Below are 23206 nucleotides of genomic sequence, written 5' to 3' on the forward strand. Positions count from 1 at the left end.
CTACTCTCACTCGCTACGGTGCAGTATGCCAATCATTTTACGCCACACCACTTTCAAATGTCACCAGCCGCCACTGTTTGTGCTGGCTATGGTATTATAGCCCCTGGAATGAGGTTGGGTGGAGCCATCAAGCATTTCCTGTTTTGTTTCCTGTCATTGGAATATACCGAAAGAGTAATGACTGTGTCGAGAAAAAGGAACGTAGAGGAAGTGCACCTTTACCCCTCTCTTGCTGAAGGGGCGTGGCTCATTTGCTTCACTTGTTCTTTGTGTGAGGTTGGCCTTTTCACAATCCCTGTATTTTCCTATTTACACCAAAGCATCATCACATCAACAAAAGTATTCAGTGGAAAGCAGTATATATATTTTAATTCAACTTTTGCTGCAGGAAAGAGGTTTATTTCTTAGGCGCAGAGCACGTACATTGTGCAGTTTGTATTCAAAGCGTGAATAGCCACTTGAACACAGGCAACAAAATAAAAAAAATGAAGTTGGCTGGTGTAAAAGAGGCAATCAAGAACACACGAAGAGAGAGAGAGTTACCAGCAAACGGGGTGAATAAGAAGTGAGAAAAGAATAGAAGAAGGAAACGTGGAAAGAGAAGTCGGCAAAAGGATAGACGCCAGTAAGGAGAAAGGAGGAGAGAAAAAGGACAGAAGGTGGAAGGAAAAGAAGGGAAGATGACGAGAAAACACAAGAAAGTAAGAAATAGAGGTGGAAAAAGAAAAAAAGGGAAGGTCAAGGAGATAGCATAGGCAAGGGAATGATGGGGGAAAGAAAACAAAAGAAAGATCACAGGGAGGGAAAAGAGAGGCGGCGGCTTGGCTTCAAACCCATGGACAACTAGGCCAAGGTAAGGCAGGATTTTGTTTTTTATTTCAATGGTTACAACCATAACAGAAAAATCAAATACAGTGAAAACATAACTAGGAGAGTTACACTTTTAAAAAACAACATTTTCTTGTTAATCACACATTGTATTATTACCTGTGCATAGAAAAAGCAGATACACTCTTGGCAATCAAGAGATGCAATGGGTTCTTTTCATCAAGTCTTCAGATGAGCCTAAGTAATTCATCCCTTAGAAGGTTCCACGGGGCAAGCAGGGGCTACCGGGCCACAACCCTGGGGGCTGTTGTCGCTGCCTCTGATCAGTGGCTGGTGAATTTAGTGCGAGTGGGCAAACAGGCCTACACTCTCGTGACACTGATACAAATGTCTGATCACACTTCGATTGGTAAAACCTACAGTATTCTGCCACCACTGCACCACACGGATAAACCTGCGAGAGGGGTAGAAGTCATCTGCCACCATCAAGCGTATACTTAGGGGCTTACTTACTAGCCACATATATCGCTGGAGCATCACTTTTTGTGACGCTCCAGTGGTGCAGATTACAAAATCATATCTTTGAGGCCACCATGCGTGACTTTGGATTGCCTCATAGATATGGAGTATGGTAAGGCAGCGCAAAGCACCTTACTCTGCGCCCGAGAGGTGGGTTTTCCCAAGCAACACCCATGGATTTTGACGTTGCCCCAGATTCACAAGATCTAGTAATCCTGGGGAACCACCACATTTGTACGCCTCCTGAAGTGAGGCACAACGATGAGTAATTTCTTTATCTCTCCTCCTTATTTCCTCTTTCCACATTTGCTGCATTCTGCAGCACATATAGAAAGAGGAAAATGCCTCTAGGATTGTTTCTGTGCAGGAAGGTGTCCGTTCCTGGACAAAAACAATCCTGCCGACGGCACAGTGTCAGCAGAATTGTGAAGGGTATCTGCGTTGGCGCTAGGCGGTCAAAATAGCGCGAGCGCAGAGAGTTATAACAGGAATGCACCATAGTGCTTAAATACGGTGCATTCCTGCCCTTTCACGTTAGCATACATCAGCAGCGGAATTATGGGGGGTTTGGAATTTGACTGATTTAATTTGCGGAATTATGGGGGTTTTGGAATTTGACTGATTTAATTTGCGGAATTATGGGGGGTTTGGAATTTGACTGATTTAATTTGCGGAATTATGGGGGTTTTGGAATTTGACTGATTTAATTTGCGGAATTATGGGGGGTTTGGAATTTGACTGATTTAATTTGCGGAATTATGGGGGGTTTGGAATTTGACTGATTTAATTTGCGGAATTATGGGGGTTTTGGAATTTGACTGATTTAATTTGCGGAATTATGGGGGGTTTGGAATTTGACTGATTTAATTTGCGGAATTATGGGGGTTTTGGAATTTGACTGATTTAATTTGCGGAATTATGGGGGGTTTGGAATTTGACTGATTTAATTTGCGGAATTATGGGGGTTTTGGAATTTGACTGATTTAATTTGCGGAATTATGGGGGGTTTGGAATTTGACTGATTTAATTTGCGGAATTATGGGGGTTTTGGAATTTGACTGATTTAATTTGCGGAATTATGGGGGTTTTGGAATTTGACTGATTTAATTTGCGGAATTATGGGGGTTTTGGAATTTGACTGATTTAATTTGCGGAATTATGGGGGGTTTGGAATTTGACTGATTTAATTTGCGGAATTATGGGGGTTTTGGAATTTGACTGATTTAATTTGCGGAATTATGGGGGTTTGGGAATTTGACTGATTTAATTATTTCTGAAAACAGGTTTTTGCGTGGCATTACTTCCCTTCCGCAGAGTACACCACTAGTGCCCCTAAGGTATGATCTGGGGAGGAACCCTATAGCGGAAATAGCTAAACTGCGGCCGATTCTTTATTGGCGCAGATTGTGGACACCCCCCGAATTTTTATTGTACGCCGAAGGTTTCCTTGATGTAATAAAATCAGACGTTTCCATATAATAGGGTGGTTCAAAGAAGTAAGAAAGATCCTAGCGGATTTGGGAATGTATGAACTCTGGTCTGGGAGAATCTTGTAGGTGCTTCTTTTCCGTCAAAAAAGGTTTTGAAGGAGAAGTATGGGAGATGGTTGCAAGCAAAGCCTTTAGAGGTACTGATTCTCTTTCTTTGTCCGGTATTTTTTTTTAATATGAAACCTATTCCCAGTTTTTAACCTTTTTGGGATAGCATTACAAAGGTACAAGACAGAAAGTTGTATTTCCAGCTGAGGGCAGGATCGTTGCCCCTAAGATCTTTTATTACCCGGTGGGCTCGACAGGGTGATAGTACATGCCCCGTTTGCAAGATCCACACCGAAACAATTCCCGTGAGTTTTTTGCCTGCCTGGCTTATGCTGTCCCAAGACGGGTTTGGCTGAGCCCGGTATGCAAACTACTTGGCACAAGGAGGAGTACTGAAGCTCAAAGGATTTTGTGCACTACACTATGCCTACCATAGTAGTGGGAGTTGCAAAGTTTTTAGGATGGGTATGGATCATAAGACTGAACAGTGTAACAGGGTAATTTTCCCCCTTTGCCTCTTTGTCTTGCCATTTATAGGTTGGCCTAGAGTGATAGTCTTGGCTTTCTTAATGTTTATAGGTCTGTGGGAATTTTGCACTTGTGTCCAATGTTTTAAAATGGCCAGTTTTGAAATAATTTTGTATGAAGTCATTTTTAATATCTTAACTTGGACCCTATGATAACATATTTTTCCACCGTCAAGCTGTTTTAATGTATTTATCTGTGATGTTTTCGTCTTTTTGTAATGCTTTTATGACTTTTGTCGAATAAAGCTTGTTTGGATTGGATTGGATTGGCATACAGCATCACAGTAAAGTTCCTTGCTGTGCTGCCCTACGCCAATTCCCCATAAATGAGGCCCTTAGAGCGCCTCTCCAGAATCCTTTCAAGGGAATGTGTGGCAACCAGGACTACTGGGCCAACGTCCCGAAGGGCTGGGGTCATTTTCCTTTGAATTTGGTGCTTAGATACCTTTCAGTAGCTTCACAGCTTAGCACGAGTGGGCCACCAGGCTTCCGCTCTTGCGATACATAAAAAGATCTGGTCGCACTACGATTGCTAAAAACCACAGCATGGTGCCACCGCCGCACCACACCCATGAACCTGTGACAGGGACTGTACACCTTTAACTCTATGGAGGGGTCACCTGGTGCAGCCCTCAAGGACCGAAACAGGTCCACGACTGGACACTTTATCAAAGGGTAGGCCTAAGCCTGCACGCTCATGCTAAGTTAGTAAGAGGCTGGGGGCAAAATACTAAAACAGGATGCAAGACCCTCCCAAATGGAGATGCAGGGTAGGGTATAGGACTATAGGCCATACAGGGCCCAACCCCACCCCAGCAGGGACCTGGAGCCTTTTACTACACACCATGATGCTGTCTCTAGGGGTTTATTTGGAGGGCAAATACAAATCCTTTGGAAAGAAACCATTCAGTCCTCCTTATTAATTAATTTTTACTTCTACTCTTGCTGGCTCCTTTGTTAAATTGATCATTTTTCCAGAATGTTGCCAATTTGTCCTGAATTCTGAACATTTATGCTGATTTTTTACAATCGTTCTTCACAATTTGCTTGGATGCATGATAGGCACACACGCTTGCGTCTCCCTATGATCATGCTCACAAATGTTTGATACTAAACATGAAATAAACATTAAGAGCATTTTAATCTGTTTCTTGTATGGGATTGCACTGCTTTTCCTTTTGGCATTTCAGTGGCTCCTACCTGCGGAGAGAGCTCTTTGGTGAGTTCTGTGCATAGGCCACAGGAGTGTGTGCGGCCATTATGAAGGTGCATGGGTTGTGTGCATGCTCCTGAGGAGTGTGTGCGGCCATTATGAAGGTGCATGGGTTGTGTGCATGCTCCTGAGGAGTGTGTGCTGCCGTTATGAAGTCGTACATGCGGTGTGCATGCTCCTGAGGAGCGTGTGTTGTTGTTAAGAAGGTGCACTGACGGTGTGCATTCTCCTGAGGAGTGTGTGCTGCTGTTAAGAAGGTGCACGTGCAGTGTGCATGCTCCTGAGGAGTGTGTGCTGCCATTATGAAGGTGCACTGACGGTGTGCATTCTCCTGAGGAGTGTGTGCTGCTGTTAAGAAGGTGCACGTGCAGTGTGCATGCTCCTGAGGAGTGTGAGCTGCCGTTATGAAGTCGCACATGCGGTGTGCTTGCTCCTGAGGAGTGTGTGCTGTCATTATGAAGGTGCACGGGCTGTGTGCATGCTTCGGAGGAGTGCCTGCTGCCGTCATAAAGGTGCACAGGCTGTGTGCAAGCTCCTGAGGAGTGTGTGCTGTCATTATGAAGGTGCACGGGCTGTCTGCATGCTTCGGAGGAGTGCCTGCTGCCGTCATAAAGGTGCACAGGCTGTGTGCATGCTCCTTAGGAGTGTGTGCTGTCATTATAATGGCGCACAGGCTGTGTTCATGCTCCTGAGGAGTGTGTGTGGCCATTATGAAGGTGCAAGGACTGTGTGTGTGCTGCTGTAATGAAGGCACACGGGCTGTGTGCATTCTCCTGACAAGTGCGTGCTGCCGTCATGAAGGTGCACAGGCTCTGTGCATTCTCCGGGGAAGTGTATTTTGCCGTTATGAAGACGCATGGGCTGTGTGCCTGCTCCTGACGAGGGAGTGCTGCCATTATGAAGGTGCACTGACTGAGTGCATTCTCCTGGGAAGTGTGCTACCATCATGTAGGCGCACTGGCTGTGTGCATGCTCCTGACAAGTGTGTGCTGCCGTCATGAAGGTCCACTGGCTTCTGTCAGGCTCCTGAGGAGTGTGTGCTGCCTTTTTGAAGGTGCACTGGCTGCAGGCCCGGACTGGCCGTTGAGGGCACCGGGCGATTCCCCGGTGGGCCGCATGGTTGGGGGCCGGTTTTGGGCCCCTGGGGCCGTTTTTGTTACAGGGCCGTTATGCTGCAAAGACGGCCCTGTAACAAAAACGGCCGAAAACCGGCCCTGTCACAGAGCGCGGTCGCACCTCTCCCCCCTCCCCTCTCCTCCCGGAGGGGCGAGGGGGGCCGGCCGAGCACTTTGCCAGGGCCGGTTCTGGTTCCCAGTCCGGCCCTGACTGGCTGTGTGCAAGCTCAGGCCTGGACTGGGAACAGAGAACGGCCCTGGGCAAGAGCTCGCCCGACCGCTGGGGGGGGGTCAGTGCTTGCGGAAAGCTTGGGTGCCGTTTTTGTTGCTGGGGTCTGCAATATCGGCCCATGGTAACAAAAATGCCCATCACAGAAGTCTAAAACCAAACTCCACCCTGGAGGCCTACCGGGGAAACGTCGGGTGCACGCTACAGCCAGTCTGGGCCTGTGCATGCTCCTGAAGAGTGTAGGTTGCTGTTATGAAGTCGCACCCGCTGTGTGCATGCTCCTGAGGAGTGTTTGCTGCCATCATGAGGTCACACTGGATGTGTGCATGCTTCTGACCAATGTGTGCTGCCATCATGCAGGTGCACGTGCGGTGTGCATACTCCTGAGGATGTGTGCTGCTGTCATGAAGGCACAGAGGCTGTGTGCATGCTCCTGAGGAGTGGGTGTTGTTGTTAAGAAGGTGCACGGGCTGTGTGCATTCTCCTGGGAAGTGTGTGTTGTCGTTATGAAAATGCACAGGCTGTGTGCATGCACCTACGTAGTGTGTGCTGCTGTTAGGAAGGTGCACTGGCGTGTGCATGCTCCTAAGGAGTGTGTGCTGCCGTTATGAAGTCGCACACGCGGTGTGCATGCTCCTGAGGAGTGTGTGCTGTCATTATTATGGCGCAAAGGCTGTGTGCATGCTCCTGAGGAGTGTGTGCCTCCTTCATTAAGGAGCACAAGCTGTGTGCATGCTCCTGAGGAGTGTGTGCCACCATTATGAAGTCGCACATGCGGTGTGCATGCTCCTGAGGAGTGTGTGCCTCCTTCATTAAGGAATTATTAAGGAAGTGAGCAACCCGGAATACCCTTGAGGGCTTGGGTAAGTAAATATAGAAAGGTAAAGATGCCTTCAAGGGACTTTGTTCAATCTAAGTTTTGTTATTTAAAATTAATATGAGAAGAACCAATTTATCGTCCTTACAATGAGTGAATCAAAACTGATCAAATTGTGTTGTCAACATGAAACATATAAACAAAGACACAGGGTGTATACGAAAAAAGTGTTTTTATCAAATAATTCATTAAGAAAAATCAGCTTCATATACAGACAAATAAGCGAATAAGATTTTAGGACTGTGGGTACACATAAAAATAAATTGCTAAGTGACTCAACAGAACCTAAAAGACACCTATCCCAAAACACATTGAGTAAAACAAAGCAAGGGATGAAGTGCAAAGTCGACGTTTCGGTTTCTTAGCAGTTATTTGATGAAACCATCCTCAGGACTGTAATCAGTTCAGATCTGTATAGAAATATTGTAGTCTGTTTGCGGATTATCGTCATCCGCAAGAAGATCTTGGAAGGATCACAGTATCCTAGGGACCTGACTATCGAATGCGGAGATCGCTCATCCGAGTGGGATGTAGCGTCTGAACTTCACTCACATATTCATACACAGTAGAATTCATCCAGTGTATGTTAGGTGAATTATTATCAAATTTCTGAGACAAATCAGGGGTCGATGCACATAATTTGCGCTTAAACGAGCCTGTGAGCAGTCAGAGATCCTGCAGTGTCTTAAGATGCAGCGAGGTGAAGTCAATAACGCGTGTCATCAAAGTGAAGCTTCACTTTGATGACACGCGTTATTGACTTGCTCACAATCTCGTTTAAGCGCAAATTATGTGCATCAACCCCTGATTTGTCTCAGAAATTTGATAATAATTCACCTAACATACACTGGATGAATTCTACTGTGTATGAATACGCGAACCCTATGTGAGTGAAGTTCAGACGCTACATCCCACTTGGATGAGCGATCTCCGCATTCGATAGTCAGGTCCCTAGGATACTGTGATCCTTCCAAGATCTTCTTGCGGATGACGATAATCCGCAAACAGACTACAATATTTCTATACAGATCTGAACTGATTACAGTCCTGAGGATGGTTTCATCAAATAACTGCTAAGAAACCGAAACGTCGACTTTGCACTTCATCCCTTGCTTTGTTTTACTCAATGTATTTTGGGATAGGTGTCTTTTAGGTTCTGTTGAGTCACTTAGCAATTTATTTTTATGTGTACCCACAGTCCTAAAATCTTATTCGCTTATTTGTCTGTATATGAAGCTGATTTTTCTTAATGAATTATTTGATAAAAACACTTTTTTCGTATACACCCTGTGTCTTTGTTTATATGTTTCATGTTGACAACACAATTTGATCAGTTTTGATTCACTCATTGTAAGGACGATAAATTGGTTCTTCTCATATTAATTTTAAATAACAAAACTTAGATTGAACAAAGTCCCTTGAAGGCATCTTTACCTTTCTATATTCTCCTTCATTAAGGAGCACGAGCTGTGTGCATGCTCCTGAGGAGTGTGTGCCTCCTTCATTAAGGAGCACGAGCTGTGTGCATGCTCCTGACGAATGTGTGCTGCCATCATGAAGGTGCACGTGCGGTGTGCATACTCCTGAGGAGTGTGTGATGCTGTCATGAAGGCACAGAGGCTGTGTGCAGGCTCCTGAGGAGTGGGTGTTGTTGTTAAGAAGGTGCATGGGTTGTGTTCATGCTCCTGAGGAGTGTGAGCTGCCGTTATGAAATCGCCCATGCGGTGTGCTGTCAATATGATGGCGCACAGGCTGTGCGCATGCTTCAGAGTAGTGTGTGCTGCAGTTATGAAGGTGCAATGGCTGTGTGTATGCTCCAACGGAGTGTGTGCTGTCATTATGATGGTGCACAGGCTGTGTGCATGCTCCTGAGGAGTGTGTGTTGCGGTTATGAAGACGTACAGGTTGTGCGCATGCTCCTGAGGAGTGTGTGCTGCTGTTAAGAAGGTGCAATGGTTGTGTGTATGCTCCAACGGAGTGTGTGCTGTTAATATGATGGCGCACAGGCTGTGTGCCTGCTCCTGAGGAGTGTGTGTTGCTGTTAAGAAGGTGCACGGGCTTTGTGCATGCTCCTGAGGAGTGTGTGTTGTTGTTAAGAAGGTGCACGGGCTGTGTGCATGTTCCTGAGGAGTGTGTGTTGTTGTTAAGAAGGTGCACGGGCTGTGTGCATGCTCCTGAGGAGCGTGTGTTGTTGTTAAGAAGGTGCACGGGCTGTGTGCTTGCTCCTGAGGAGTGTGTGTTGTTGTTAAGGAGGTGCACGGGCTGTGTGCATGCTCCTGAGGAGCGTGTGTTGTTGTTAAGAAGGTGCACGGGCTGCTTGCTCCTGAGGAGTGTGTGTTGTTGTTAAGAAGGTGCACGGGCTGTGTGCATGCTCCTGAGGAGTGTGTGTTGTTGTTAAGAAGGTGCACGGGCTGTGTGCATGCTCCTGATGAGTGTGTGTTGTTGTTAAGAAGGTGTACTGGTGTGTGTGCATGCTCCTGAGGAGTTTGTGCTGCCGTTATGAAGGTGCACTGACGGTGTGCATTCTCCTGGGAAGTGTGTGTTGCGGTTATGAAGACGCACAGGTTGTGTGCATGCTCCTGAGGAGTGTGTGCTGCTGTTAAGAAGGTGCACTGGTGTGTGTGCATGCTCTTGAGGAGTTTGTGCTGCCTTTATGAAGGTGCACTGGCTGTGTGCATTCTCCTGAGGAGTGTCTGTTTCCGTTATGAAGGTGCTTGGCCTGTGTGCAACCTAAGACCTGGACTGGGAACAGAAACCGGCCCTTGCAAAGTGCTTGGCCGACCCCTGGGGGGGCAGTGCTTGCGGAAAGCTTGGGTGCTGTTTTTGTTGCTGGGGGCTGATATTGCAGCTAAGCTGCAATATCAGCCTACGGTAACAAAAACTCCCCCCCCAGAGGTCTAAAACCAGACCCCACCCTGGTGGCCCACTTCGGAAAAGTTCGGTGCACGCTACAGCCAGTCAGGCCCTGTGAATGCTCCTGAGGCGTGTGTGCTGCCATTATGAAGGTGCACGGGCTGTGTGCATGCTGCTCTGGAGTGTGTGCTGCTGTTATGAAGGTGCATGGCCTGTGTGCATGCTCCTATATAGTGCCTATAGGTGGCACTCTCTGCCTGATGAGTTGGAGGTAACTGGTGGTTCTCTAGTGACTGGTGTGTGAGCAGATGGGCTCCATGGTTGGGGGAATCATCCTGTACAACGCAGGAAGTTGAAACCATACATTGACTTTGTCAGGCAGTCTTCACGACTCAAATCTTTACCACACATATACCTTTACGGCAAATGCCTTTACCACACCCAGTAAGTATAGTTAAGGTACATATATGTGTGCGAAGTGCGTATGTGTATATTTATCTATATTTATATATATTGATATACACCCAGTACCCTCTAATATGTATATATATATATATATATATATATATATATATATATATATATATATATATGAAAGAGATCCCGACCGCTTCTTGCCGCGGTCTTAACGGGCGCAGACCTCCTCTCCAAAAACAAATCCAATGGATGTTAAATCATCAATGCCATACCACCGATGAAAGTGCCAGCAGTGCAAAGTTTATTTTTCAAAAAGTGTCAGAGCAAGTGCCCTCCCTGACGCGTTTCGCTCCGCGAACGGAGCTTGGTCACATGACGCGTCAGGAGTAGGCAAAGCATTTTATGGATAATAAAAGCCCATGCGCCTAAAGAAACAGAATGCATGGGTGAAAAGTGATGTGAATCGGACATAGCATCAAACAAATATAGTAAACAAATCCAAATCACAGGAGATAATCGAAAGGAACAATTAAAGCATAGTGCTTATACATATGGGGGTAAAACAAACCAAAGTAAACAGAATAACCTGAATAAACCTTTTTAATATATATATATATTTATATATATTAGGGTTATAAGGGATTTGTTTAGGGCTGGGCAGGGGTATAGATTGGTGAGGATATTTTTATGGTTTAGGGTTGGGTAGGAGCATTGGGTTCCTACTGGGTGATAAGGGTACTTTTAGGGGTTAGGGTTGGGTAGGGGCATAGAGTGCTTCATTTATTTTTTAGGGGTTTAGGTTGGTGCAGGGGAATAGGGTGGTAAGGGGAATTAATAAAGGGAGGTTTCAACAACAAAAATAAAACATTTATTAATTTATTGATAAAAACGCTGGGGGATTCAGAGCTGTCCCCCCTTCCAAAAAATAAATGTATTTAATTTGCATTATTTACACTTACCTTAGTGGTAAAGGCATGCATTGTAAAACATATGTGGTAAAGGCATGCATTGAAATAGTATACAACCCATGGTTAGGGGCTTGGCACCAGTCAGGTCATAGTAAGAGGGGTGGGCCCAGTGTCCACGTGGGGTTGTCTGAAGGTCCTATAGTATGAGTCGGCTTGAACAAGTGGAAGTCTTAACGGGGCTGGTATATCTTTGAGAGACCCTTTCCTTCTTGGGAAGGGTCTCTCTGTAGTAAGGGTAGAAATTGGTTGGCAGTCTAAGAGTTGAACAGGAGAACCCTAGGTCTGTCCTGAGGCCCGTGTGGTGCTCTGGTGGCCTCCTTCTCTATTCCCACTGGTGCCACAGCCCTGTGTGTTGGTGAAGCGCCCAATCAGAGTCCAGGAGGGCAGAGCCTCTCACATTCCCCTCTTGAGAGTGAAGCATGCTTGTGTGTTGACCTCAGCAACCAACCCTCCCATGTTATGAGTGTCTGTGGTCATCCAGCAGAGATCCTGGACCGCCAACGCCCATTTGGGGGTCACTGTTGGTAGGCAAGGTTACGCATCCTGATATGTGACATATCTAGTGCTCAAGCTTCACAGGTGGCCTCACCTTGGACACTGCACAGGTTCTGACACCTCATGTTCCCCAACAGCAGCCTACCCTGTGATACTCTCTTGGTGGGACAAGGGGGTGCTCGGTGCCACATATCCGATAATATGTGGCAGTTTTCAACATAATGCTGCCACAGCAGGATCTCTTCAGATGCAGTCCTCCTTCATAGAACAGCTGCAGAGGATGTTGTTGTTCCTGGTTCTTCTGAGGGATTCCAGTCTCAGAGCTGAGGCTCACTCCTCCGCAGATCCCAGGTTACACCGAAGGCTTCTTCGGACGGGGGTTCGTTCCGCGAGGGATATTTTCATAGATGGGAACAGCACTCGGCCTAAAAGGACAACATAGTTTTAAAAACTGTATCAATGAATATCTAAAATATCACAATTAATGTTCAGTTTTGTCTAGAAGCAGAATTGTGGGTTAAAGCAAATTATGTTTCCCACTCCAAGCAATGTTGGTGAAGACATCTGAAGAAACACCTGCAAGGATGGGGCAAGCATTCATTCTCCACTCTGCAGTCCTCACTGTACTAGTAATAATTTAGAAGCACTCTATTACACCTGAGAGAGCTAAGTGCACATTCTATGACAGTTTTTGGCATAATCTGAAGGGCTTATTTATGGGATATTGGCATAAGGCAGCACAGCGAGGCAACTTGCTGGGTTTCCCAACATCAACATTAAAGGACAGGAATGCACGGTATTTAAACAATGCGGTGCATTTGTCTCCTTCCCCCTGCGCTGGTGCTGGTTTGCCAGCCTAGCACCAACCTAGGCACCCTTGCACCATGGTGAAGGGTGCCTCCGTTGCATGCAGGATTGCTTGAGCAGGGTGGGGCGCCTTCCTGCCCAAAGCCAATCCTAAGATACAGCCTTCTCTTTCAGATTTGGACCAACCCCAACACCACCCTCCCTGGCATTCCGCAGCACACTTAGAAAGAGACAACAGTCTCAAAGCGATGTTTTTGTGCGGGAAGGTGTCCCTTACGGAGCACAAAAATAATCCTGCCTGCAACGCAGGTCCCCTTGCACCATGGCACAGAGTTGCTGGCATTTTTGCTAGACAGCAGCAGATTGTGCCCCAGCACTAGCAGAGAGCAGCAATAAGCATATATTGGTAAATATGGTGCATTCCTGCCCTCTCTCTTTCACACAGCACAACACGCATGATAAACCAGGGCCCTGGTGTATTCACCCTGCTGACCTATAGCAGTGTTAGAAAACACTCCCTAAGGAACTACGTACCAGACAACATCCTAACTGACAGGTCACATTAAACACATGAGACACTGCACAGGGCAGAGTAAAACAACCAGAGGACTCATGAATATCGTATGACTTAAAACATTTGTGTAGCTAAAGTCCTATCAATGCTATGGAATGTTCTCCAATACTATAGGCTCTATGTAGGGTTTGGCAGAACAGACCTCCCAGCAGATTGGTGCGGCTCCCACCACAAAAACAAGTGGTTCCCTTGATCTATTTAGACATGGGGGGTCCACTGATTGTGTGTCGGGGCAGCCCCCGATGGCACCCAGTAGTTGGCAGGGCTTGCTCACCAGAAGGCCGTTGCCTTGAGATAGGGAAGACTTGTGGGCATATTATCAAGACCGGCGTTAAAATTATTGCCGCTTTAGCGGCAGGAACCTGGCACTAAAGCGGCGATAATGGGCTTGATAATATGCCCTTGAGAATTCCAATAGAAGCCCATGTTCACACCAGAACATGGGCTTTTATGGGAATTCACAAGGGCATATTATCAAGCCCATTATCGCCGCTTTAGTGGCAGTTTCCTGCCGCTAAAGCAGCGAAAATTTCAACACTGTTTCTTGATAATATGCTCCTTGGTTAGGGTTGACCTATCAATATAATTTGTGAAGACTCAACTCCTGCTGGTCTTTAAATCTCCTGCGCCCTCTTTTGTGTTTCTGCAACTCTTCACCACCAGCTACCAGGTCATGGGAACGCAACAGTGGCACCCTTGCAATTTGAGGGAGGTGGCTTTGATTCTGGGGTTTTTCAGAAACAAACCCCACTGTGGCGAATCCTTAATGAAAACCAAGGTCCCCTGTTGGTGGTAGCCCTTCCATCATTTATAAATATACACACCACTCAACAGGTAGTGATGCCAAAAAGTACGGGGTGTGCCACAGAATGGACTGAAGCCCTGCGGGTTCCGTGTAATGCCCACCTGGGTCCATTAGCCAGACAGACACAGTCATAGTGCACGGGGTGACCAACGTTGGTACAACTGGCAACTTCCTCCATAGGATGGATTACCCAGTGCAAACTACGGTTCAATGAAGAGACAGGTTCTTATACCCCAGAGGGTATTGAACATTCTTGCCACAATGCATGTAGCACTGGAATAGCTCAGTGTGGACACAGCTGAGGTCTGGGCACATGCGCTACAGGTCTCAGCAGCATAGACAAGGCATTGGTAGGGGCAGCAAGGCCCTTCTATGCCCCAAGAAGCTTCTTTAGGTCCTAAGAGGTAGACACAGCTTGCAGTGCTGCTGGTACTCACATACGACGAGGTGAAGCAGACATCTTAGGTTGCTAAGCAAAGAGCCCCACATTTTGAGGGTAGGGCGCACTGCAGAGGCAAAGTGCTATTTTGATTCTTGACAACGCAATTTTGCAGTGAATGGTGAATACATCCATTCACTGGCGTAGTAGCCTGGGCAAATTAAAACGGCAAAGGTCACCAGCTATCGTCCAGTCTGTTTTATGTTTAGGTCTGTACTCTTGAGTAGCACCTGCCAGTCCACCAGCCAGCGTTAGAGCTATGGTTCCCTCTTGTGCAGTTATAACAATGTGAAAGAGAGCAGTGCTCAAGTGAAGTGCATGACCCGGAAACTCTTTAAAAGGGAGTGCAGGCAGAAGAGGCTCTGTCAGCTGATACTGGAGGAGGCACAACTTCCCTCAGCTGGACTGTCCTAATCAACACTTATGTGAACCCCATGGGTGGAGGGACAGGGTAATAACTGGGAGGGGGTGTTTGGTGTGTGACACCTCCCAAATAAATGCATATTAGGCACAGACTTAATGTATGGGTTGCCAGGGGTCACAGCTGCAACCCCTGGCTTGCCCCCTGCGACCCTGGGTACTGCCATTGCGACCTCTGGCCTCAGAAGTGACAAAATCAGAGCCAAGAACAGAGGAGAGGTCTGGATTCCTTAATTTTAGCCAGTTTTTCTTTATACTTTCTTTATACTTTACTAGAATGTTCTAATTGTAATAAAAATGGAGCACACTTGACTGGACTGAGACCTTTGACTGATGTGGTAATTGAAAATGTTTTTAAATATATGTTGTGTCTGTGCTTGCAAGTAAGAGTGTGCTTATGTGTGAGAGAGCGTGTGTATGTGTGATCATGTGTGTGATCATGTGTCTGTATGTGTATGAGTAAAAGTGGGTGAAAGTCAGAAACATTAAGGGGCCCATTAGGATCACGGGTGGATCGTCCGCCACCCATTTTCCCCCGTCATATTACTATGGCGGGGGGACCGTGACGGATGGAAAGACCGTCCGCCACTTTTCCGCTCGGTTAACGAGTTGACCAGGCGGAAAAGGGTTTAATATGGTGGCGGTGTCTTTTAGACACCGCCAGCCATATTACCATGGGTGCGGTAATATGCCTTTCCCGCCACGGAAAGGCATGCAGGATTAGACTGTGGGGGCCTATTGCGAGCCCCCAGGGGGGTTGGAGGTGCACATGGGGGGTGCCTATGGTACCCCCCTGCAGTTCCATGCACAACATGGCAGGGACCGCGTGGTGCCTGCCATGTTGTGCATGGAAGTGCACGACATGCCTTCCTGGCATTGTGGCAGGCAGTGCTGAGTGCACCGACCGCCACAATGACAGGAATGCAGGATATGCCTGCAACTGTGGCAGGCACATCCTAATTGCACTCACGGGACCCCCGCCCTTATGGCAGCAGTCCAGTTTCCTGATAGGATGTCCGTCCGCCATCCTAATGGCCCCCTTAGTGAGGGAGATTGTGTTGGATTGAGGCTCAGAGTTTCTATTCTTTGACCCAAAGCGACGCTGCACCAAAAAAATTAATTAACCAGATCTATTAAGTATGGTTCATGGTTTCTCTCCCTGTTTGTTGATGCACTTTTGGCAGCCATGCATCAACGCAAACTCCACTGTGCCACAGTGCACGCACACAAAGTCGGAAAAATAAGACGAAATGAAAACATTTCACCTTGTTATGTCTGCCTCAAGGAGTCGTAAGACGCTGGCACAAATCTCTCTCTACCAATGTTTGTACATATGTTTTTGCGTCAAAACCACTGGGTGATTGCATGGGAACGCCTTCGCACCACCCATAGAATGCCCACTTGACTCAAAACACAAAGCAGTGCATAGTACATTTTTGTGTTGCTTTGGGCTATTATCCAATTAAAAATTGGGATTTGTGTTGTACAGTAAATCCCAACCTAACTCTTGGCACCAGGTGTGCATCACAAAAGTGACACTAACAGGCTACAAAATGTTGGTAAACCCAGGCCTAAGTGTCAATATGTATGACTGAGATTAATAGTGAATGTGAGTGAATGAGTGAGAAGGAATAGGAATGAGTGTAGGAAAGTATGAGTGTGATATTAGGGCCATGTGACATGACTTCCTGGAGAAATTCGGGTCAAGGGTCACATGATGTAATTTCCTGGGATGCCATGAAGGTCAAAGGGTATGTGATGTCACTTCTGCTATCCCTTGCATTACGGCGAATCAACGCCTATGCTTCTTGGCTGGGTCTGGGGGCCCTGTGTCGGGTCTGCATTGTGTGTGCTGGGCTTCCGTGTGTGGTCCAAGAATAATGGGCAAAACAGCGGCCTTATGTAAAACAGGAGAGAGAGAACTCTCCTGCTTCACAGAGACCGAAAATACACATCTGGTGACTGAATTTCAAAAACGAAAACCAGATAACCTGGAATCAATACCAGCATGTTTCCTTGTCCAAATCATGTGATGCTATGCAAAGACAGAGCCTCCTTCTTGCTTCTCACACATGAGTGCAGGTGTAAATACTTGAGTTCAGGGTGTGCGCTTTAAAAGCACTATTTATATTCAATTTAATAGTCGATAATGCTGCTCCAGCGATAATAAGTATATGGGCCACATTTAGGATATACAGGGCTACTGACTTGCCTCTTAGTTCACGAATGACACTATTATTGGGGAGAGCCTAGACACATTTTTTTTTTAAGTTCATTTTATATTATATGTTACTAAGGTGAAACGTTTCCATATATTAAAGACATTTTGAAGAGACTGTATAATATCTTCACACTGTGTTTGTTGCGCAATATGATTGGCAAAGGTTTTCATGGCTCGGCTCGTGCTCAGGCTCTTGGAGCCAAAGCCAGACCCTTATCTCAGCTCCGGTCCGGCTTCCCTATATATTGTGTGCTGTGCTCACCTCCTTTTGTAACTAGGGTTTGTACATGGGGCTGCCAGTCTCTTGATACCATGATTTGCAAAAGGAAAGGTCTGGCAATAGAAGCTCTGCCGACAGGCACTGATGTGACAACTCAACCATCAGGGCATCTTGTAGGGGAGAATAAGAAGCGCGTGAGCAGTGAAAACACATTTGAAATAAGAGATCCCAGCGCAGGGACTCCAGGCCGGTGTGTTATACATGACTGTGGTCATGAGTTTGCAGAGAGAAGTACCAGGCCCAGGTCAGAGGGGCAGTGGTCTGGCTTGAGGGGTGATGGTGTTTGGGGTGTGACACGCCCCACATGCATTCTTGGCTTGTTAGTTGGGTCTGGGGTCCCGAATTGGGTGTGCTGTGTTGGTGTCAGTTTTTCTTGTCATTCTCATTTTACTAAGACCATTTAACTTGCTAATAGATTTCAGTGAAAACCTAAATATAAGATGTGACTGCTTTATAAAGAAAGTAGTAAATCTGCCCCCATAGAAGTACAACTTGGGTGGGTGCAAATGTTCTACTTTTTGGAATTTACAAATATTGGCGGTAGTAGGCTTGGAAAGCTGGGCCAATTGTAGGTTTCGAGGCACACTACTGGCAATCTAACATTTAAAAGGTGATGGGATGAATACTTGCAAATAGTCTGACCAGTGGCAATCACTCTGGGTAGCATTTCAACCCATCATTCTTCGTCCACTGCGCCCCCCCAGAAGGAGGGAGGCCAACTAGTGCAAACCACTACTGACCCTGCTCCTCATGGGAACAGTCCAGTGCAACTTTGGTCATCTCACTTGCCCACCCTGTGGCCTACCACCTGTGTAGGACAGGAAGATTGAGGTTACCACCCCCTGAATCTCACTGACTAGCCTAGGCCCCTGTGGATGGCTAGAAGGGGAATGCTGTTTGAGTGCAAAATGGCGTCACCGTGATGTGCAGCATAGTGTACAAGGGCGTGCCGCTACAAAGGCAAACTTAGAACCTCAGGTAACCTTTGAAGGAGTTGCTTCTATTCGGCATTGTCACTTGAGGCTAGTTTTGCCACCTGAGGGTGTTTATTCAGGCCTTGATAGGGTAAAAAAGTTCCTCCACCAAGGTGTGGAGTCAACAGATATAAGTGCACAAGGTCCTAAAACTAGGAGCTTACCTGGCATCTCAGATTGTAAAAGAGGAAGACAAGATACAGAGAGAATACCCGCTTCAAAGCGATAAGGCGATATCTCATTTACTCAAAGGGGATGTGGTAAAAGCGTAGTGACACAATATTGCTTCACCAGCAGAGTAAGGAGGTCATGTGTGATGACATGAGCACATGCAGTCTCCTGAAGTGTGTGTGTGTTTGTGTATGTGTGTGTGGCGAGACAAATGGTTGGTAAAGGCAGAGTTAGAGAGCGGGAACAGTGATAAGTGAGAGAAGGGAAACAGGTGTTGAGTGAGGAAGGGGTTAGAGCAAGAAAGCCAGGAGGAGTAGGGGAGGGTCGCATGGAAGGGAGGAGTCCCAGAGAGATAAGGGACATAGAGAGAGAGAGGGTGGGTAGGATCAGAGAGAAAAGGCAGTACCAGGGGTCATAGATGTAGCAGGACTCTGGGGCAAGTCAGGGGAGAGAGGAGGGGTCATACTAGAGTGGGGCCAAATGGGGCCCTTGTGCATTGGTTCACTAGGCCACAGATGGGGTGATTTTAAAGGATGGGACTTATGGTGCGGAACCCCTAAATTAATTTTACTGGGCCCTACACTATCTGAGGTGGGGCAGTCAAATATGGGGGCGATGCCAATAGGGGTTGAGGGTGCATTATGAAGCAGGCGATGGGGGGCACAGAATGACATGACTTCTGGTTATTTTTTAGGGGGATGTTCCAAGTTGTTATTGCTTCCCTCCTCCATTGTGGGGTGAACCCCATAAGGATAGGGGGATTTGGGGGGTACAGGGTTGTGACAGTTTCTATTACCAACTGCGAGGGGACACCTACTGCAGTTATGCTATTGACAGAGAAACAAGGAGCATGTGTTGGGATTTATGCGGGGCAGGGCTCCCCATGATTTGTCCTTTGAATATTGTGTGCTTCTTCTCCTATCCTAAGACTCTGGTGCTGCTGTTTCTCTCCCATGTGTCCCTCAAAGAGACAGATGATGCACTCACTCAATCACTAAGCAAACAAGTAGGCTTTGATGCCTATATCTTGCTGTTGTCCTTTCAAATTTCCCCCCTTCACCACAAATACAGGCCAACCATTCCTCATTACTAATTCACCCAGTCATTGCAGTTCTTCACTCCATAGGCCCAGCAAAGAGAAACATGAAGAAGAGATATGTCAGCAAGCAGAAGAAAAGCCTCACTGTACTGCTATGTTCATGCTGCTGCCCTCTAGAAATGCTGCACGGCAATTGCAGCATACTAATGGACTGAGATGAGGGCTGTCCTATGCGAATAATATCCTCCCATGCCTCCTTTGGTGTGAGATGGTCACCAGCTTGCTCCGTGATACTGCCTCCAACATATGGCCTTCAGTAGACTTCGAAAGCTGCCTACCTGTCGTAGGCTAAGGATTTTGCCACTCAAAGGCCGCACATAGGGAATTCACCAACATTTGCCAGGGTCCCAAATTACCTTCAGTCAACCTTTATACAGAACATGGGCCTTCGTGGGGTTCCTTCAAAGGAATTAAGGTTTTTTTTCAATCAATCAATCATAGATTTATTAATTGCAGCTACTCACCCGAGATGGTCCCAAGGTGCTGGGGGTAGGGGGGGAGCACAGGTTCCGTATTATCAAGGCGATCCATCGAGGAACCAGGTCTTGATGTCCTTCGTAAACTTGGAGAGTGTTGGTGTCTGTCTGACGTGTAGTGAGAGAGTGTTCAATGCCTTGGGCACGAGAAAGGAGAAGGCACATCCTCCTGTTCTGGTATTCTTGATGCGAGGCATCGTAGCAAGGGAGAGCTGGGCTGAGTGGAGGGATCTTTGGGGTGAATGAAATGAGAGGCGGTAGTTCAAGTATCCAGGTCCAGTGTTGTACAGGGCTTTGTAGGCGTGGGTGAGAAGCTTGAAGGTGATTCTCTTCTCGATGGGGAGCCAATGTAGTGTCCACAGATGTTGGGTGATGTGGCAGTGGGAAGCTAGGTTGAGGACTAGTCTGGCGGATGCATTCTAGACAATTCTTGTTGATTCTGGTGTAGGGAGCATTTCTGTAGTCGAGTCTGCTGCTGCTGAGGACGTGGGTGATGGTTTTTCTGAGTTTGAGGTGGATCCATTTGAAGGTATTTCGTAGTAGTCGGAGGGTGGAAGAATGACACAGCGCTGATTTGGCAGTCTATTTTGAGTTCAGAGTCCAGGATGATTTCGAGGTTGCGTGCTTGGTTCATAGAGGAAGGTGGGGGGCCACCAAGTGTTGTTCCAGGTGTCGGGGTCTTGGCCCATGCTGAGTACTTCTGTTTTGTCTGTGTTGAGGTGTAGGTAGCTGTTATTGATCCACCTGGTGACTGCTTCTATTCCTTCTTGAAAGTTGTGTTTGGAGATGTTGGGTTCGTTGGACAAGGAGAGTATGAGTTGAGTGTTGTCTGTGTAGGACACAATGTTGAGTCCGTGGTATCTGACGATGGTGGCGATTGGGGCCATGTAGATGTTGAACAGGGTGGGGCTGATGGAGGGCCCTTGGGGAACTCTGCAGGTAGTCGGTGGGAGATCCGAGAGGAAAGGTGGGAGTCTGAGCCGCTGCATTCTGCCAGAGAGGAATGAGCGGATCCAGTCAAGGACCTTGTCCCAGATCCCTCTGCTGTGGCGTCTGCGGGCTAGTCTGTGATGAGAGACTGTGTCCAAGGATGCGGAGAGGTCGAGTAGGATGAGGGCCACAGTATTTAAAGCAGCAGAGCCGGGGCTTGCCAGTCCAGACCAACCACTCCATTCCTTCACCTGCTGCAGCAGCCATGACGCAGACCTGCTGAAGCAAATTCAGGCAAATGCACGAATCTGCCATTTTCTGCCTCTTGAAGAATACATATCTAGTTTCTGATTGTGCCTAATAACGGGAGTCACACCTACCTCAAACTTTACCCATTATTTCATGAGCCAAATCTCATTCTCGACCTTTGTGCTTGGCCAACCTGACAGGCACCATCTCCCTGATATGAAAGATCGTCTCACACCACAATGAAAAATCACCACCATCCAACCTATACCCCCCAAGCCCACATTTGCACTTTAAAAAACACAGAATTTCAAGGAAAAAATGAGTGCTTTGAGAAATGAAGATAAAGCGTTGCATATACTTGAGAAAAAGGGAGTGGGGGCAGACATGAGGGACAAGATTAGTGATTTTGGGGCACACATGCCAAAATGAGTAGCCAGATTGCTGTTCTGTTTTTCCAAGTGAAAATATTATTAACAAATGAAAATAAATCTTTTACATTTTGCCACCTTAAGATACTTTGACAGCATTGAAACCCGTGCCCAGTAAGACCCTGTGGTGCCAGAAGCACTAGGCGTCGCGACTGAGCTTTAGCTCATTTTGGTTCATTCTGTGGCAGTAGAGACTATCAGCAACAAACAGGCCTTGGTGTTATCTCCTGTGGTTTCCATTGCACACGAAGAAAGGATTGCCATGATATAGGGAAGATTTGAAAGGCTACTGACATGGAAGCCAGTGTGGTTCAGTGGGTAAGCTCATGACTTTCGGTTAGACAGCCAGTGTTCCAAACCTGGAGTCGGCACCAGGAGCGGGATGGTGGTGAGTTAGAGGTAAGTTGGAGTTGTGCCTTTCTGGCTAATTGGTAAGTAAAATGTGTGTCTGTGTAGAGTAAGAGGGGTGTCAGGCCTGGCTGGTGAATGGTGGATTTGCAATGTTAAGTAATGTGTGAGTGTCCGCCTGTGGCGTTCCCTTCACCATAGGGGCAATAAGCTGTAGGATATTGCATTCTGCGTTCCCATTAACTGGAAGATTCTCTGTTACCACTCAACTCTAAATCAGACCCTATCTCATGCATATGTAATGGTTGTCGCAAGTTTTATAACACAATTACACATACAGTAATATTACACATGGAAGTAAAAACACCTATGATAATATGACACCTTCAGTAATAGTACGTATACGTTAATAAACATGATAATATCACACCTACAATAATAAACACATTACACTTACGTTTCAAGTGGGATTGAGGGAGGTCCCTCGTGGATCTTCTTGTTTCCTGAGATTTTTGCTGACTTTTTACCTGCAACGATGAGGGAAGGACAGAAGGTAAACACTACTATAATGGTTCAATATTGTCGCACACTGTGTAATTCATACCAGAATACCCAAAAATTAAGAAATTCACACCAAAGGGGAAGAACTCTAACATTACTATTTGTCTACAAAACACAAATTACATCAGGTCTAATATACCAAAGAAGTCAATGAACAGAGTTACAATGAATGTATAATAATCAAATCCAAAAAATCAGGAGACGTGTATATTCTGATAGTTCATTCTTTATTTCTTATCTTTCACTTAAAAAAGGAACAGGGTCACAACCAACGTGTTTCGTCCCAAAGCAGAGGGACTTCTTCAGGGCAAGAATAAGCTGGCTTATCATAAGCCCACAAGTCAGATATTCAGTAAATGTTTCGGAAATAGCGTCATTGCAGCCAGAATTTGATGGTTGCCAAAATGCCAAAGTAGGTGTGTAACGCGAAGCATTTAAGAATTCAAGTCTCTTTTTGAAAAGATGTATATGTACACCTTCCTGGATTTTAAATTGTTTGATCGATTCTCATGTTCAGGTGATTCTTCCAAAGGTAAATGTTAAGTTAGTGGTTTATGGCTTTCCTCAAGCACTTGCTGTTGAACACTGAATTACATGCTTTGGGAAGAAACATGTTGGTTGTGTCCTTGTTCTGGAAGTAAAGAAATAACGAATGAACTATAAGAATATACATGGCTTTTGATGTTTTGGATTTGATTATTATACATTCATTGTAACTCTGTTCTTTGTCTTCTTCGGTATATTAGACCTTATCTAATTTGTGTTTTGTAGACACATAGTGTTGTTAAGGGGATTCTCCCCTTTGTTGTGGAGTACAGACATTATTACTATGTTTCCTGGGATAT

At 46.3% G+C, this 23206-nt stretch overlaps 1 long non-coding RNA gene across 1 annotated transcript; it reads right to left on the reverse strand.

Annotated features, from left to right (window-relative positions):
• Nucleotides 1–10895: 10895 nt before the first annotated feature.
• LOC147668698 (uncharacterized) lies at nucleotides 10896–22329 on the reverse strand. Its single transcript, XR_015303840.1, has 2 exons — nucleotides 22258–22329; nucleotides 10896–12004 (listed from the first exon to the last, which is right to left on the reverse strand). It is a non-coding gene; the product is annotated as an uncharacterized LOC147668698 (long non-coding RNA).
• Between the last annotated feature and the right edge of the window lie 877 nt (nucleotides 22330–23206).

Source organism: Lissotriton vulgaris, unplaced genomic scaffold (assembly GCF_964263255.1).
Source record: "Lissotriton vulgaris unplaced genomic scaffold, aLisVul1.2 SCAFFOLD_5509, whole genome shotgun sequence".
Lineage (NCBI taxonomy): Eukaryota > Metazoa > Chordata > Amphibia > Caudata > Salamandridae > Lissotriton > Lissotriton vulgaris.